The sequence below is a fragment of the Drosophila navojoa genome, chromosome X (genome assembly GCF_054131105.1).
Source record: "Drosophila navojoa isolate 15081-1374.11 chromosome X, UAZ_NAV_1.0, whole genome shotgun sequence".
In the NCBI taxonomy this organism is placed as follows: domain Eukaryota; kingdom Metazoa; phylum Arthropoda; class Insecta; order Diptera; family Drosophilidae; genus Drosophila; species Drosophila navojoa.
The window spans coordinates 15,729,602-15,746,577 of record NC_142895.1 but is presented as its reverse complement, the minus strand read 5'-3'; the positions used below and the strand labels follow the sequence as shown (position 1 = coordinate 15,746,577).

Sequence of the window (16,976 nt, the reverse complement as noted above, 5' to 3'; positions counted from 1 at the left end):
GGTATTTTGGGGCGTTGCGCTTGCAATCACATTGCTATCGTTAGTTGTTAGTCTTCATTTTGTTTTCGTTGCGCGCGGTCTTCGTGTCGCTCAACAGCTGCTGCACTGTTGTCCTAACTTAAGAACTAAACTGCTAACAAAATCAAGAAATAATTAACATAAAGTAATTATTAAACAGCAGCAGCTTACAACTAAAGTCTCGGCGCAAGTGGTCGGCACACATATTGCAAAGTGTTATTAGCTTTTTTTTACGGTTTTGGTGTCTAGTGTAAAGAGTTTGTGGTGCTCCTTGGCTTTTTTGTTGTTGGCCGTTTTTTTTTTGTTTTTTTTTTTTTTTTTTTGTTTTTGGAAGATGCGCGGGCGCAACTAAAAGGCGTCAAAATATTGAAACGTAAGCCTGGCATAATCAAACAAAACTTTAGATGATTTTTTCTCTCTGTTAACAAGACGCGCGTAAACAAATAATATTTTCAAAATATTGTAAAAGCAACAACAACAGCAGCAACAAAATGTGGCGGCTGCCGCTGCGGCAGCTATTGTTGCGTTTGCTTTGGCTGTCTTTGGCTGCTTTTATCTGCGCTGCTTGCAGCAAGTGACGGCAGCAAAGACTGTGGCGACAGCGACGCCGACAGCAACGGCGACTGCGGCGTCAACTGGGACGCGATGGCAGCAGCAGCAGCATTGTCTTTTGCTGTCTGCGCCTTAACTCGTTTTCCTCTTTATCTGCCTCTTCTATTTGGCCGTGTCGGTTTTTTTTTGTGTCTCTCTTCTTTGTTTTTGTTTCGGTTTCTTATTTTCTTCTTCTGCTTTTCATTTGTTTTATTGGCTTGTTTTTTTTTTTTTGGAAAATTCGATTTGATGTTGCAGACGGCGCTGTTGACGTGACGCAAGCGCCAACATTTGCAGCGCCCGTTGCCGCTGCAGCAAGAAACCCCTTTTATACACACACACACACACACATGCACATAACACTTGCTGCATGTGTGTGTGTGTGTGTGTGTGGGTGTGTGCGCTTAATGGCAGCCAAAAACTTTCAATTAGAATAAATATTCATGTCCTGCATTGTTGTTGTTACTGTTGTTGTTGTTCTTGTTGCTATGCATCTTCCTTTGGCTCTCGCTCTTCTGCTTCCTCGCCATCTTATATGTACGTAATTTCCTCTTGCAGCGCTGCATCATCAGGAAGCCGAAAACGGCGAAAGCGAGAGAGAGAGAGAGAGAGAGAGTGTGTGTGAGTGGGAGAGAAAGAGTAGAGAAAACAAAAAGAAAACAAAATCTATTGAAAATAAAAACAACGTCAACTTTAACGTTGCAACGTCTTCGTTTGCTTTTGGGTAAGTTTCTATTATTTTATTTGTATTATTATTACTTTTTTGGATGTTGCTTTATTGTGATTTTCTTATTTGTTGCTGTTGCTGTTGATAAGTATCTTATCATTAAGATTCTTATTGGCCACACGCTTCATTCACTTTCTCTTCCCCCCCCTGCCACTGCCAGTTGTGGACAGACGTGAAGAGCTTGTTTGACAGGGATTAACATTTTCTACTGGGCGATCTCTTTGCTCTGCACTCGTACAAGAAAGATCTTTACCCGTCTGCTGGTATATATAACATATACATATATAAGGGAGTTTAGCCAGAAGAAACCAAGTATACTCAAGCGACTCTATTTGAAGGCGTTATCCCTTATAGGATTGCCTTTACAAATACAAATATATAAACACTTCTAGTGTTGGAAAACATATGTACATAATATAGCTAATGGTTTCTATTAAAAGCTTTACTCTTACACGTATACGATGTCTTTAGATATACATACCTCTAAAACAGGTATATTTATACCCTGAACCCATTGAAAATGGGAAATCAGGGTATAATGGTTTTGTTAAAAGTATGTAACAGGCAGAAGGAGGCGTGGCAGACCCCACAAAGTATATATATTCTTGATCAGGGCGAAGAGCTGAGTTGATTTAGCCCTGTCCGTCTGTCTGTCCGTCCGTCCGTCCGTCCGTCCGTCCGTCCGTCCGTCCGTATGTATGAACGCGTCGATTTCAGAAGATATAAGAGCTAGAGACTTCAACTTTTTTTTAAAATGTCCGTAATTATCACGCGCATATCGAGTTTATCACTAAAAAACGATAACTCATTCCGATACTTTTTATCGATAAAAAACCTTATCGAAGATCAGTTTAAAAATTATATCTCCTACATCTTTCAAGCTAGAGTCTCCAAATTTAAAATGTATACTAAGATGAATTTTATACAATTTCGGTTTTTGTTAAAATTTACCCCCCACCCCTAAATCCACCCCCTCACCCTCATCTTTGTAAAAGTCGTATATCAAATACTAGAGACTTGTGCTTCGGTATACACCTACATTTAAACATCATGATTACGTTCTGAAAGTTTCATTACGATCGTACGTCTAGAAATTAAATTATTCAACAAATAAGTTCTCCTATTATTGCCACACTGCAGCGCAACCCAAGCGCAATCGCCTGTATATGTGCGCGTATGTGTGTGTGCGTGTGTTTGTTTGTATGTGTATGTGTGTGCGTGTGTTTGTTTGTATGCGTGTGTGTGTGTGCGTGTGTGTGTGCTAATTATTATTTAAATATCAGTTCCTTGTGGGGTTCAGGGGATCTCGTAGTCGAGCAGTCTCGACTAGAGCTTTCTTACTTGTTTTTGTATAGAAATGCAGGAAACTGAATATGCTTGTATGATCCTACTCTGCTCTTATATACATATATCTTTTGACTATCCATTTTGGTCTTTTTACCCTTGGTCTTATAACTACCATCTATATATATATCATATATATTTATACGGTTCAAAGGTGCTTTATATACCATACTAATCATCTCATGGAAATGTTAGTGAATTTTTCCTATTTTGAAACAATCTTATAATCTATATGCATATAAATTATCACTAAAACTAAAAAAAAGAACAGAGCAGTCAAATCATATTTAAATCAGCCTTATATAGATCTCTCAATTATTTGATTTTATATACGAATATGTGTAACTAAGCTAACGTAACCTCTTACATTTATGGAACTGATTCTTATTGTGCTGTTAGTTCATGGATGACTTTGTTTTTGTTGTTTTAAGTTTCGCATATGGGCTCCAGTGGCTTCCCTTTGTAGCGGCGACTCGGCAGCCCAAAATAGATCAAAGGGTGCCGGAAGCCAGGGAGGGAAGAACAAGAGGAAGCTGCTTGGATGGGAAGTCGAAGCTGCAAGTGGGAATCCGCTGAGACGCAAGATTTTTGGATTTTCGTTTTATGTTTGTGTTACGTTTTCGCCTTTGCCTCTTGCCGGCTGCTCTTGCTGCGATTTTTTTGTGCGTTTTTTCTTTGAGTAATTCATTCGTGCATTTCTCAACTCAATTTGAGGGCGAAAAGAGGAAGTTGGAATCTGCCCGAAGATCAAAATATGTGTGGCATCTGAAAAATATAAGTTATCAGAAAATTTGATGAAAGAGTATTGTATGTGAGAGTTTATGTTGTATGTGCAAGTCAGGTATGATGGGCTAACTCTTACTTATACAATATATGTTTATATATAAGTTTAGCTTATGCAGTATACGTTTCTATTTGTACATATCTTTAGTTTATGCTGTGTAAGCTTTTGTTTGTATATATCTTTAGCATGGATTGTATAGGTCTGACAGGGAATAAATAACCCTAACTTATACTAGGTGGCGGAGATTATGATTAATTTCATTTGAATGCACTTTTCAGTTTTGCTAGATAAGTTGGGCTTAGATTGACTTTTACTTATACTGGATAAGTTTATCATTAAATCAAACTCTAGAAGTATTTGGATATATAACTTTTTGTTAATTTATTTCCAATGTAAATTATGTAAATATATATTTTTTCTGGCTTTTCATTTTTGAAAGAGTTCCAAGAGAGTGGAAAATACTCAAATGATTTACAAAAATCATATTACTAATGTCTGCATTTTAAGCCGGTTTTCCGAAATTTGAATGGAAAATAGATGCCGTCACAAAGCTGTCCGTTAGTCTAGTCTATACTATATTTAGTTTATAGACTTGGAAGGGACTAGAGTTTTACTAGACTTTGATACATACACAGAATTATTTTTTGCACAGGCCATAAAGGGTGTTTTATATAGAATGGTGGCTTATTAGCGAATCTCCACTGTGGTCTGACCTTTCCCAGGCACTCGTAGCACATGTGTGCATTGCATATAGGCATGCATATCGCATAATATTACCCTTTTGGCATTGAATTTTGCCGCTCAAGTGCCACACACACATGCATATACCTATGCATATGTGTGGGTATATACATTTATATATATATATATATATCATATAGACACATTTGACAACTCTTTTTGCTTCCATTGTCGAATCGTTGTGTTCTCTGCTTCGATACTTGAGCCGCTGGAGGTGTTTTTTTTTTTTTTTTTTTTTTATCTAACTGACGCGCTAAAGTGCCAGTTGCCAGTGAAACCCCATCATCATCATCATCATCAGCATCTTCATTATCGTGTGCATCTGCATCTGTGGCACGCCATTAACATCATAATCATCTGGGCTGCAGCATCATTATGAGCTACTTGCATTGCATTTCTAGCGGTTCAATGAACTGTGACCGCATTCTTGTTGTTGGTGGTGCTGAAGCTGCTGCCGCTGTTGTTGTTGTTGTTGCTGCTGTTGTTGCAGCACGCATTGCAAATTCAGACAAAGCAGCACGTTTAGCAGCGCCACCAACGTTTTTATCAGGATGAAGCGCAAAATGTAATTGCAACTTTGTCTGTGCGTTGCGCCCATGCCCAATTTGACAGCCTAACAATATCAGAGCCGCCCACCGCAACGCGACACAGGCGGTGCATGCAACACCGCTGTGGCGTGGCGGCAGCAGGCTCCACTTGCAGCTTGCAGCTTTTCAATGGATTTAGATAATCCATAAAGATCTGAGGAGCCAGCACACACACACACACACACACTGACAAAAGATTGAAATCGACTTAGCCTGTTAATTGATTTTAGTCTTTTATGCATTATGAGAAGGCAACGCAAGGTGTGTGCGTGACAGGGGGGCGGACAGGCAGGCAGGCAGGTGACAAAGTCTAACTCAAAGCCGAAGAACGTGACATGCATGCAAATTGTGCATTGGGCGGCAAACACCTCGACTGGAACTTGAACTATACTAAAATGTGGCATGACGCGAGCCCCACGAGAAGGTACAAAAGGTAAAAGAGTGGGGCAGCTGAGACTGCCTGGTTGGCTGTGTGTGTGTGTGTGTGTGTGTGTGGGTGTGTGGGTGTCCGTGTCACTTGCGACAATTCAATAACAAAGAAATTGCTCGCATTCTGCCTGCAATACGATAGTCAAACGATTCGTTATGTTATTTATATTCATATTTATATTGCCATTAGTTTTGCTATTGTTATTTTATTATTACTGTGTAAGGTGCAACCCATATGAATACTTGTGCTATCAAATTTGTTAGAAATTTCCAATTTTATAATTTCGAGATCGAGGAGTAAGTATGGAAGACAGATAGATTGGACGGATGGGCGAAGGGACGTAAGGTGGAATGGGATGGACGTAAGAGAGAACGTACGGACTGGACGCACTGATGGAATGACAGCTGGATGGACGATCAGATAAATTGGTGGACAGACGAAAGATGGGATGTGTAAGGAGAGATAACCGGACGAAACGACCGATGAACTAACAGATGGAAGGATGAATGGATTGACTGATGCAGAGGCGAACATATGGAAAGACGAACGCACGAAATATAGGATGAGCGGACGTATAGACGAGCGTAAGAAGGAACAGGAAACTAGATCGACGAACGGACAGGAAACTAGATCGACGAACAGACGAATGGAGTATGGTAGATACACTAACGGACGACAGCAGAAAGAAAGCGGACGGAAAATCGAATAAAAGACGACGGCGTACGGTAGAGTAGTGGAAAGGTGGGGTTGTTGAATTAGTGATTGGATTAGATCTTCGTTGGTTCAGTCTGACAGTTTATGCACAGCTTGCGATTGGCCACGTCCCTCACTTTCATACAACCATGAACTCCCATTGGCAACAGGGCAGATCAATTTAAATCATTGGGTTAATCCTGATTGAAGACAGCTTCAACGACTTCTCTGTCGTGCACACAATTAAAACTTATTGCCCCCGTCCAATCAGTTGGCATTATTACAGATTGTTGACAACTGGGCGATTGTGTGGAAGGTGTGATCTGGCACCTGCAGCAGCTGAGGGAGCGTGGCTACGATAAGGCTGTTGCTCAGCGTGTTCACTCTCGTTCTCCGAGTGCTTCGATCCGCCTCTGCCCGCGGCTATCAATTAGTTTTTAATTTTATTTTCTTACTCTTCTTGTATGCAAGTCGAGCAATTAAGCATTTTTAAGATAGCCACGTTGACACACCAAATGAACGATAAAACTGGGGAGGAGTCGATCGAGAGGCAAGGCAAGAGTGAGAGAGTGGGAGAGGAGATGTGGCGGGTTCTGTGCTGTGCAGAGAAACTGGTTCTCTCGTTGCATTGCATTCAGCTTGGTTTGCATGCCACCCAACGGCTGCGGCAGTGGCAGCGGCAGCGGCAGTGGCAGCGACAACGTTAACAATGTTGAAGACGCAGGCGCCGCGGGCTGAGGCAATCGCCAACTTATTTGGGTCGTCAGATTGTTGTTGTTGCTAGCTAGTTACTTATACGTTATATGCGTTTCAATTGATTTCTAATTAACCAAAGCGTTTGGCATAGTTTTTGCCTCGCCCCCTGTGTGTGTGTGTGTGTGTGAGTGTGTGTGGCATGCACTTGATACGCTTCCGCTGAGGGCGCCACCTGAGTTGACCCAATCACACGTGCCGCACATGGGCGTCTTTATGCGCACGGTTGTCCGCCTCCTCTCTTGACAAATTGTAGGTCAAGCGGCATTTTGTCAGCTTTCATTGCTGCGACTGCGACTGCGACTGCGGCTGCTGCGGCCGGGGCGGGTGTAGGTGGCGCCAGCAGCAGATGCAGATAGCGTTGAGCTGACTTTCTGAGCGGCGGCTTTATTAATTGTGGCCACAATTAAGAGCCGCAAGCAACACAGACGGCCCGACGGCCCGACGGCCGGCTATTCAAGTCAATTAGCTTTATGTAGGCGCAAAAATTAATTTGTTTGCGCCCAAATGTGGCAGGGTGACTGCGAATAGGCAAGCCAGCAAGTCACAAAAACACTGAACGGAGTAGCTAAGAAATTAAAAAATCACACACACACACACACATACAGACACAAATACAGATGCAGATACAGATACAGATACATATACCGAAACAGATACAGAAGTTAACTGCGACTCGCAAATCATTTACAATCGCAGCTGCTGCTAAACTCAGCATAGCGCTCTCTGAATACCCTATAAACAGCCAATGAGCATTCATTTATCGATTATTTATGGCCGGCGCGCTTATGTATTTGCATAATATTTGTAAATCGCGTGTCTGTGGCCGCTTTTAGGTAAACATGTCTAGCAACAAAAGCGAACCAAAAAGTTTGTAATATATATAGAAATGCTTTGAGAATCATAATTTATGAAAATGTTCAGCTAGCGATAACTATCTATATTTTAGTGTAATATTAAACAACTGTGATTAGCATGCCAAAATAGTATTGCCCTAGCATTATGGTATATTAGCGGTAGTATATAAAATCGGCGCTATCATTTTATGATCATATACTGCTTATCGATAAACGATAACAAATTATTTAAAAATGCTTATAAATACTCTTAAATGAAACTCACCACAACAAGCAGTAGAGTGTTCAGATTAAGGTTAATATTAACTAGTTTACAGATTATCGATAAACGATAACTATGAAAATAATGATAAATGAAGCTTGGCGTGAGACCTCTACATTCTTTTCTTGAAATGCTAACGATAACGATATCAATAACGATATCGACAACGATAAGTATCGTTAGAAGTACTAATATTCATATACATTCACACTAGCATACATCAGCATTTTATTTTTATCTCAATTATTTCTAGTATTAGAGCCCGCCTGTCAGCCTAAGCGCATGCTCTATGACTTTTCATTCAGCGCCAACAATCATTTATCGAACGATAGTGCTCGATAGGCCTGTGCATGAATCTGGGGCTGGCGTTGAGTGGTGTCGTTTGAGTGCAGACCTTCGGCTGCCTGTTGCAAACGGTCTGACGCAGCTTGAATGCCCCTTGGGCCAGGCTCGCAACGACTCCAGCAACGGCAACGGAATGCGCTGGCAATTAAAATGAACTCACGCTGGCAACCCTGACAAAGACGTGCCGCCAGTTGGACGCACAGACGGGGCACACGATGTTAACTGCAACTGCAACTGTCTACACATAGTAGATGCAGCGGCAGCCGATGTGGAAATTAAAAGTGAAATAGAAAATCGCTGGCTGGACAAAGCAAACTGAGCTCGCGCGCGGGCCCGTTTCGATTCGCAAAATGTATGCGCAGTTATCGACAGCGTCGACAGAGGCGTCGGCGTCGGCGTCGGCGTTGGCGTCAGCTGCGACGCGATGTCGTTGTTGCGCACGCGCAACAAATTTGTAATGTTCGCGCCGTTGACGAAATAAAGCGCATGTTGTTGTCGTTGCTGTTGTTATATTTAGTTGTTGTAACAGCTATAGCCAAGTTAAGAAAGAGTCGACTATAAAATGCGCTTGAAAAGCGTAAGCAATCGATGACAAGTTATCGATAACAGCTGAAAGCGAGAGCAATTTTAAAGAATTTCAACTATACAAAATTTGACATAGCAGTTTTGTGAACTTAAGTGACATTTCCAAGCTGTGATTCACCGTTCCCAATCACAGTCGATGTCAAGTTATCGATAATAGCTAATGATAACACATTTATATAGGTTTAAATAGTATTGTGATATTATAGACGTAAACGTTTTGAGCACAACTCCAAGCTGAGATTAACCAGCGCTTGAAAATCATAAACAATCGATGTCAAGTTATCGATAACAGCAGATAATTAAAACAGCTTTGCAGATTTATAGATATTTTGACATTAGAGAGGCAACGTAATTCAGGGGCTACTAAATAAATATGTAAAAGAATCGATAGCATACACAAAAACTGAAGTAAAACAAAGTGTTTTTTCTCAGCGCTTGATTGTTTGTTCGATTGTTGATCGAAGTGGTTAACAAGCTTTTGGGCCGAGGCAAGTTCTGTGCATCGGAATGCCACTTGTCGTGTGCTTGTCAAAACATAAAGCGAAGAATTTTCAAGAGGTTTTTGAGTATGCTTTGACAACTATATTTCAATTACTTGAATATCTGACAGACTCTAGCTGCCTAGCAGCAATTACGTTGAGTGTATGTATATATGTGTGTGTGTGTGTACTTCATCTGTTGTCTGTTAATGTGACTAACAAGATTAAAATCATGATGATCATCATTTTGAACTGGTTCGAAATTGAATTTGCCGCGCCTGCTTAGCGATCAATCAAAGCAGCCAATCAATCAACAGCCACAAGCTGACAGGAGCGGGATGGAGAGAGGGGGAGGGAGGGAGAGCGGGAGAGATTGACTAACTGACAGCCATTTGAGGCATTTGACAGGCAAACACACACACACGCACACACTAGAGAGAGTGGAAATTGTATTTACTAATGCCACAATTAGCAACATTGCAGCAGCAACAGCTACAGCTACAGCAGCCATCTCCATCTCCATCTCCTTTTTTTTCCATCTGCCACTCATGAACTCATTCGATTCAGCAGCTATCTCCGGCGGCTGTCAGACTGAAGCCGCTTGGCGAACAAACAATTAACACAGCAATTTGCGTTATGAAGCTGACAGCCGGAGCTCTCCAATGGCTTCAATTGCCCCAAAACGGCGAACTGGACAGCTGGACAGCTGGACAGCTGGTCAACTGGACAGCACACAGCCGGTTGGCGGCTGACCACTTCAGCGTCCAATATGTGCCTGAAAGGCACTTCATCAGCCAATTGGGCCTGCCAGCGTTGGGCCACCGAGCACCCTCGTGCCTGTCAGCGCTCGCCCTTTGCTGCTGTTTGCCGAAGACATTTCGCAGCTACTTGGCGAACTCTCGGAATTGGCATGCTGTTAATGCATGTAGGGCATTGAAGTTGTCGTCTCTACTTTATGAAATTCGCATATATCTTAATTTGTATGCCTAATCAGAACTTTGAACTCTGGTATTGTTCAGCTCCCCGACAAATAGCTCTAGTTTGTTACTCTCCAACAGGTTTTTCTATGCTGTTCTCATAATAAATTGAAGTAATTAATGGGGCTTATCAATATTGTATTCTTAATCCGGTCTTTGAACTTCGAGTTTACTTAGTTTACTCACTTCAGAGTTGCACTGTCACAGATTGATTATTTACCTACCTTAAGCAACAGGCCTTTCTATGCAGTTCTCATAAATTCAGGTAGATAGTCTAGAACTTTCGCAGGCAGTAAATATCTCATTTTGATTATTGGCTTAGCATAAGCAACAAACCTTTCGCTGCAGTTCTCATACCTCCACCTACATAGCTAATAAGTTTTGCATTCCTAATCAGAGCATACTGACTTTGAGTATTTGAGTATTTACTTACCATAAGCAACAGGCCGTTCTATGCAATTCTCATAAATTCAAGTAGAGCTTAAGGAATCCTGCCCCATTTCAAGTCTTCTCCAAAGTGATTTTGCAACTGTTTACAGAGTATAGCCTAGTCAATCAGTTTTAGTTTTTTTTATCATACTATGAACAGTTTAATTGTTTGCTTAATGACGTGCGTTTATTTCAGTAGCCGATAAGAACGGACACGTTTTCATCAGCAGTCACATGCCAGTTGCCTGTTGCCAGTTTCCGTAAGCCAAGTCGGTTCATTGTGGGGCATAAATGAACATGCTTTACGCAAGTTTCTACCTGGAAGCGGCAGCAAACGGCGTGCTGAGGGGGGTAAGAGCTGGCGATAGAATGCGACAGAGCCAGCTAGATGGCTTGTGTGCTGTATGTCATGGATATTCAGAGGATTAACGGCTCTGAACGTGCATTTTCGTCAAACGAATGCAGGCGAAATGCATCAACACTTGCATCGGAATGGCCGCTTGAATTATTGATTCACCCCATATACGTATAGCCCGCAGATTAGTCAGCTCTGAAAGTATTTGGTTTTGAATTCGTAATTCCAATTCGAGTTTCGGCATATGAAAAAGCAATATGCAAATGGTTTGCCTATCATTTATTTAGGCTAGATTAAACTAATTTGATTTAATTTGCACATATGTCTAGTCTCTTATGGAAAGTTTGTTAGCAAATTGTTCGGCCCTCACACCCAGAACTTGTCGCAAGGGAAAGGGCTAGAGTACTCTGGCGGACTTTGGCCGTTACGTCAGTTCGTAACAATTTGTTGTTTTTGTTTTTGGCAACTGTTTGCAAGCCAAAACCGTTTATGTAAAGGCAATTATGACAATTAAGTGGGCAACAACAGTTCGCAGGCAATTCGCTTGTATTATTATTATTTTTTGTTTTCTATTTTGTTTTTTTTTTTTTTTTTTGTTTCTGTTGCTCTTTCTGGCCAGAATCGTTGTCAATTTATTGCAGTTTTATGAAGTAAGCAAATGGTAAACAAACGAGCACAACAACAAGAACAAGCAGAGCCAAGGCATAGAGAAATAAATACAACATCGGCACGTCGAACGACGCACTTTTAGCCACATACAAATTGATTAATTAAAATGAGTTTCATTCTCTTCTCACGAAACTGTGTGTTGTTGTTGTTGTTGTTGCTTTTTGTGTATATTTATATTTATTTTGTTTTTGTTTTAATGAGGGAGGGGATGTCATCGTAAGGGTAACATTTGGCTGGGGGCAGGGCGCTCTGTATGCGCATCAAATTAGCGGACATCGTCGACGACAATAGGCGACGAATATTTGCCTCCATTTACGACAACTTGACTCGCTTCCATAGACACACACACACACACACACACACACACACATGGACATGCACACGTGCATAGAGAGACACAGCAACATCAATCATATTATCGCACTTCTCGCATCATCAGGCAGTTGGAGCATTTGAAAAGGGAAAGAACACCAGGCCACACAATAAGTTGCCAAAAGCCATTCATTAGACGCCAGCCAAGTCTCCGGCTAAAAAAATAAAAATAAATAAATAAAACAAATTCCTAAACTAGCTAGTGGCCATAAAAATCTAGTGTCACGTTTCGCTTAAAGTCGCTAACGATAATAGCTGTAGTGTAGTTACGCTGATCAGGAATATGCATACATATATATACATATGTATACAAATCTACATATGTACATATATATATTCTTTTCATAATGGACTTTGCTTAATTAAAAACTCATACTAAAGCTGGCAGCTATTGCAACTGTCACATGCACAAATTTAAATATTGTGTATGTATAAATATTTAAAGTAAAAAAAAAAAAATTTATTTTCAATATAAAAAAAAGTAAAAAAAAAACGTAAGTAAAAATAAATAAATAAAAAAAAAACTAGTTGACAATAATTAATAAAAAATAAAATAAAAAAATAACAAATTAAGTAAATATATACATAAATTTTTTATTAAAAAAAAAAATAATAATAAAATAAATTAACTAGTCAACAAACAAAAAAGTAAAAAAAAATATATTAATAAACAAAAATAATTAAATAATAAAAAAAGAAATAAGATCAAAATTAAATAAATAAATACATACATGAAAAAATAAATAAACACAAATAAATAAATAAATACAAATTTAAATAAATAAATACATACATGAAAAAATAAATTAACTTTGAAATAATGTTCTAAACTTTAAATAAAAAAAAACAACAAATTAAATAAATAAATACGTACACATTTTTATTAACAAACAAAATAATATTAATAAAAATAAATAAAAAAATTAACAATAAAATGTGTATATATATTAATAAATAAAAAAATTAAATAATAAAAAATAAGTAAATAAAAAGTAAAGATTTAAATACATGCATAAAAAAATAAATAAATTATGAAAAGATGTTCTAGGCTCTACTACGAAAAATACGAACAACATATTAACAACAACAATTGAAGTACAATTTTTTTACCTTCTCTTTCGATTTGCGCAAAATGTTCTGCTAGTTCAACAAACTCGATGCGGGCTGATAATGCGCCTGCATTGGCTGGCTAAGACAATCTATGTGACGATCGATAGGACTGTGTCACTGAACCCATTGGCAGCGAAAATGGCGAACAGTTCATTTCCGGCTTTCGGTTAGAGCCGGGCTATCCCTTGTCGCCATTGCGGTTGGGTCGGGTCTGCTCCACAGGAACTGGCGCAAATTGTATGCCATTGCAAATGTGCAAAATGCTTGCATCTATTTACGACTTTATGTGTGCCTTTCCCACTCTCTCTCGCTCGCTCTCGCTCCATCTATCTCTTTCTCACTCTGTGTATGTGTAAAATAATAATACTGCAGTGCAACGACGTAAAATGGCCGACACTGGAGACTTGGCCATGCAGGCACGCCCACAAAGAAATGAGCCCCCTCCACAGCCCTCTCGCGTAGCCCATGCAATCGGTCTTCCGGTCGTACCACACCCCACCGCCCACCGCCTACCTTGTGGCGATTCGAAAGCTTCCTATGTCATTATCATAATGCGTACTAAATTTATGAGCGCATATTTATGTATTATAGCCAGTCATAAAAAGAAATACAGGTGGCAGAGGTGTTTTCAATGTGACGCCATTAGATACTCTTACCGTTTGATAATTGCAAGTAACTGAAGTAACTGATAAGAAATTTCTATGAAACTCCTTACACTTTATCAAACTTGTCAATAATAAGTCCCACTGTCAATAAGATTTAAGTTTTAGGTGCATTCGGTTTAGAGTTATTTTTAGTTAAACAATTTCAGCTTGTCAAAAATAATTCTCGCTGTCAATGAAATAGTCTATAGATTTATTCAATTTTAGGTGGAATTTTCCAAGTTTTTTTTTTTTTAGTACAACGCAATTTCAATCTAACTTGGTAGACTATCAAATTTATCAATAATAACTCTGACTATGAAGATTCTTTATAGACTATTTACATTTTTCTCTATATTATATAATTCCCTATAATTAAATTCTGGATGCATTCTTCCAAGTGCCTTTTAGTGCAACAATTTCAATTTGTGCATATAAATATTAGCATTATTATTATTATAATTACTATTACGAGGATATTTGTTGTGGTTGGCCCTCCCGTGGCGAGGGTATACAAGCATGGGTGCGAGGAGCGTTACGGCTGCTGCTTTACGTATACGTGATATACTTGTAAAAATCAGTGCCAATGCTTTGTTTTCTTTTCTTTTCGTTTTAATTTCTTTTATTTATTTTTTTGTATTTATTTTTGTTTTCATTTGTGCATTGCATAGGACGGGCATTGCGGACATATAATCAGTTCTCAAGTGCTCCAGATAAGCCTCAAGTGGCTGGGGCTATTGGACAGCAATAGCAATTGTAATAAGCTATAAAGAGCGCTGTGGCATTATCAATATCACAATGCTTCCACTGAGATTGTTTCGTTCCCATCGCATCGCATCGCATCAGCCTATCTAGCTGCAGGTAGACATTGGACAAACTCTTTGCCATTCATATTGAGACTACTTAACTTAGCTGACTCCCCCGAATCGCTGCTACTGCTGCTGCTCTCTATTGTTGCTGCCTGCCTCACGCTCGACAGATAGATAGCCTTTTATCGATTCGCATTACTGACATCACTCACCAAATATGCATGCACACATGTGTGCGTGCATAGAGAAATGTGTCTATATGTATATGCTATACACAATAGATAAGTGAAGATTGAGGGCGCGCCAGGAAGTGGGCCGAGCCGAAGGGCATGCGAAGGTCAAGCGTTTGCCACAAATCTGCCTGGCGCGTCAATTAATGCCTATGATGAGCGTTTCATGCGATGGGGGGGAGGGCATGCAACAGGAGACAACGAGATGCCAGCTGATTGATATTTGTCTTGAGGGAATTGCACGGTCTCTTATTTTTTTTAGCTCTTTATCAACTTGTTGTGCTGATGTATGTAATTATCTAGTGATACATATGATATATCGTGAGCTCCTCACATTATTAAATATTTTTGTATTTATTATGAAAATACATTAACTGATTGCTTTTTATATTTTATATGAATTAGGCACTGTTATATGGCACAAATTTGTGTTTTAAATTAGGGATATACAGCATACAGTAAAAACAGTGACACTGTTAAGTAATGCCATAAAAAATGTATAAATATATATTGTAAATGATTAGAAACGAGTATTAAGATTAACACATTATTAATTTTGATACAGATATGAAGTTTCATCACTAAAATGTTTTCTAAGACCTCTAATGAATGCAGCTTTCTGTACAAGAATTTACATATATTAGAAATGTTAAAGCAAAACTGTTAACTGTTGGGCAGTAATATTTAGTTGATAGTTAACAGTTTTGGCTTGGGATATCTGATGTAGAAGCTTGTTTATACAGAGGTTTTCTCAGATCTTTCTGATTCTTAAGCTAACAATGCGAATGTATTGATATAGAAACCTAGCTAGATATACTGCTTAATCCACTCCAGCATTCAATGGGTCTATCGATTGTGCGATCTCTGTTGCAGCTGAAGATTTTGTGCCTGTTGCAGTTGCAGTTGCAGTTGTTTCCTGTGCGTGGGTCGCTGCACTCTGGACGTGCTGCCCCGGCTGAATGCAATTCATTTGGCATATTTGGTTCAACAACCCGTCGCAACTTTACGGCTATTATCGCTGAATGCCGGACAGTGCACACCGCACACCGGACGACAGTTGTCAGGCCAAGTGAGCGCAGCTGAGGCTCCAGATAGATACATACATATATACAGCACAAAAACAGTAAAGAAAATGCTTCTATATACAAAAATATACCCATATATATGTACATACATCTATATATGTATACAAGTGTGTACATAAGACTAAGAATTTCAATGCAAACCGTTCGCTGTATTTGCTTGGCGCTGTGAAGTTCAAGGACCAGAAATGCAGACAGGCGCAAAGCGAAGCCATCAGCTGCGAATCCTTTTCATGTGCCCCGTCCATAGCATTTTGTGGATGTGTCCTTGTCAAAACGCCTTTGTTGCCATCAGCAGGCCACCCGCTGGACGGCCCGAACAGCTCACGGCTCGCCTAAAACGTCCGCTTGGCATTTGGATTTTCATTATTTTCACGTTCACTTCTTAAATTTTCTCTTAGTTTTGGTTTTTTTGTTTTTGCTTTCTGCTATTTGCAAAATAGTCTAAGGACAAGCTCAATGCCAATATACAGTTTGTTTGGCTCTTGAAATATTAGTTCGCTATCGGCGCTTTATTTTGCTACTCGGTTTTTTCTCTCTCTGCTTCTTCCTCCTACTTTTGTTGTGTTTTATTCGGATGTCTGTCTGGCTGCCCATTTAAAATTCAACGGGCTTAAGTGAGACGCGCCAAGAACGCCACATTGAATGATGTGGATACCATTGGTATCCTACAAAGCGAGCGACAGAGATGGAGAGAGTGTGTGTGTGGGAGAGAGAGAGAGCGGTAAAAATAACAAAGCCAAAGTGTTGAGCAGCAATGTCATGTCGTATCGCCAGTTAGAGGGAGAAAGAGACTTCAAAAAGACATTTAAAAACATTTCAGCGGCCTTAGACCAAAACAAATACTCAAGAAGTGCACAGATAGAGCAATCTTAATGGTGACCAAAGAGGGAGTCATGAGTCAACCATGGCAGTGAAAGAGAGCGTTGGAAATAGGACTGTGATTTAGGATTGTATTTATATAGTATGGATATGTTTATATTATCGTGCTGGTATTATAGTATTATTAGTATAATATTATTAATATATTAATTTATTTAATAATATAATATAATATTATTTGTATAAGTATGTATATACATAGTTAGGATTTTTAGAAAATTAAA

At 39.5% G+C, this 16,976-nt stretch overlaps 1 protein-coding gene across 9 annotated transcripts in view; it reads left to right on the top strand.

Moving 5' to 3' along the window:
* The window catches only part of rut (adenylate cyclase rutabaga), a 186,456-nt gene that overhangs the window by 141,803 nt on the left and 27,677 nt on the right, over positions 1-16,976 (top strand). For 4 of the 9 annotated variants that reach the window (XM_089264725.1, XM_089264723.1, XM_089264724.1 and 1 more), the window contains exons 1-2: positions 42-391; positions 1,168-1,333. The gene's annotated coding sequence lies outside the window, so the exon portion shown is untranslated. Of the gene's footprint in view, positions 1-37; positions 454-1,167; positions 1,334-16,976 lie in introns of those variants that run through there. The other 5 variants (XM_089264721.1, XM_089264720.1, XM_089264719.1 and 2 more) reach the window with 5 other exon arrangements.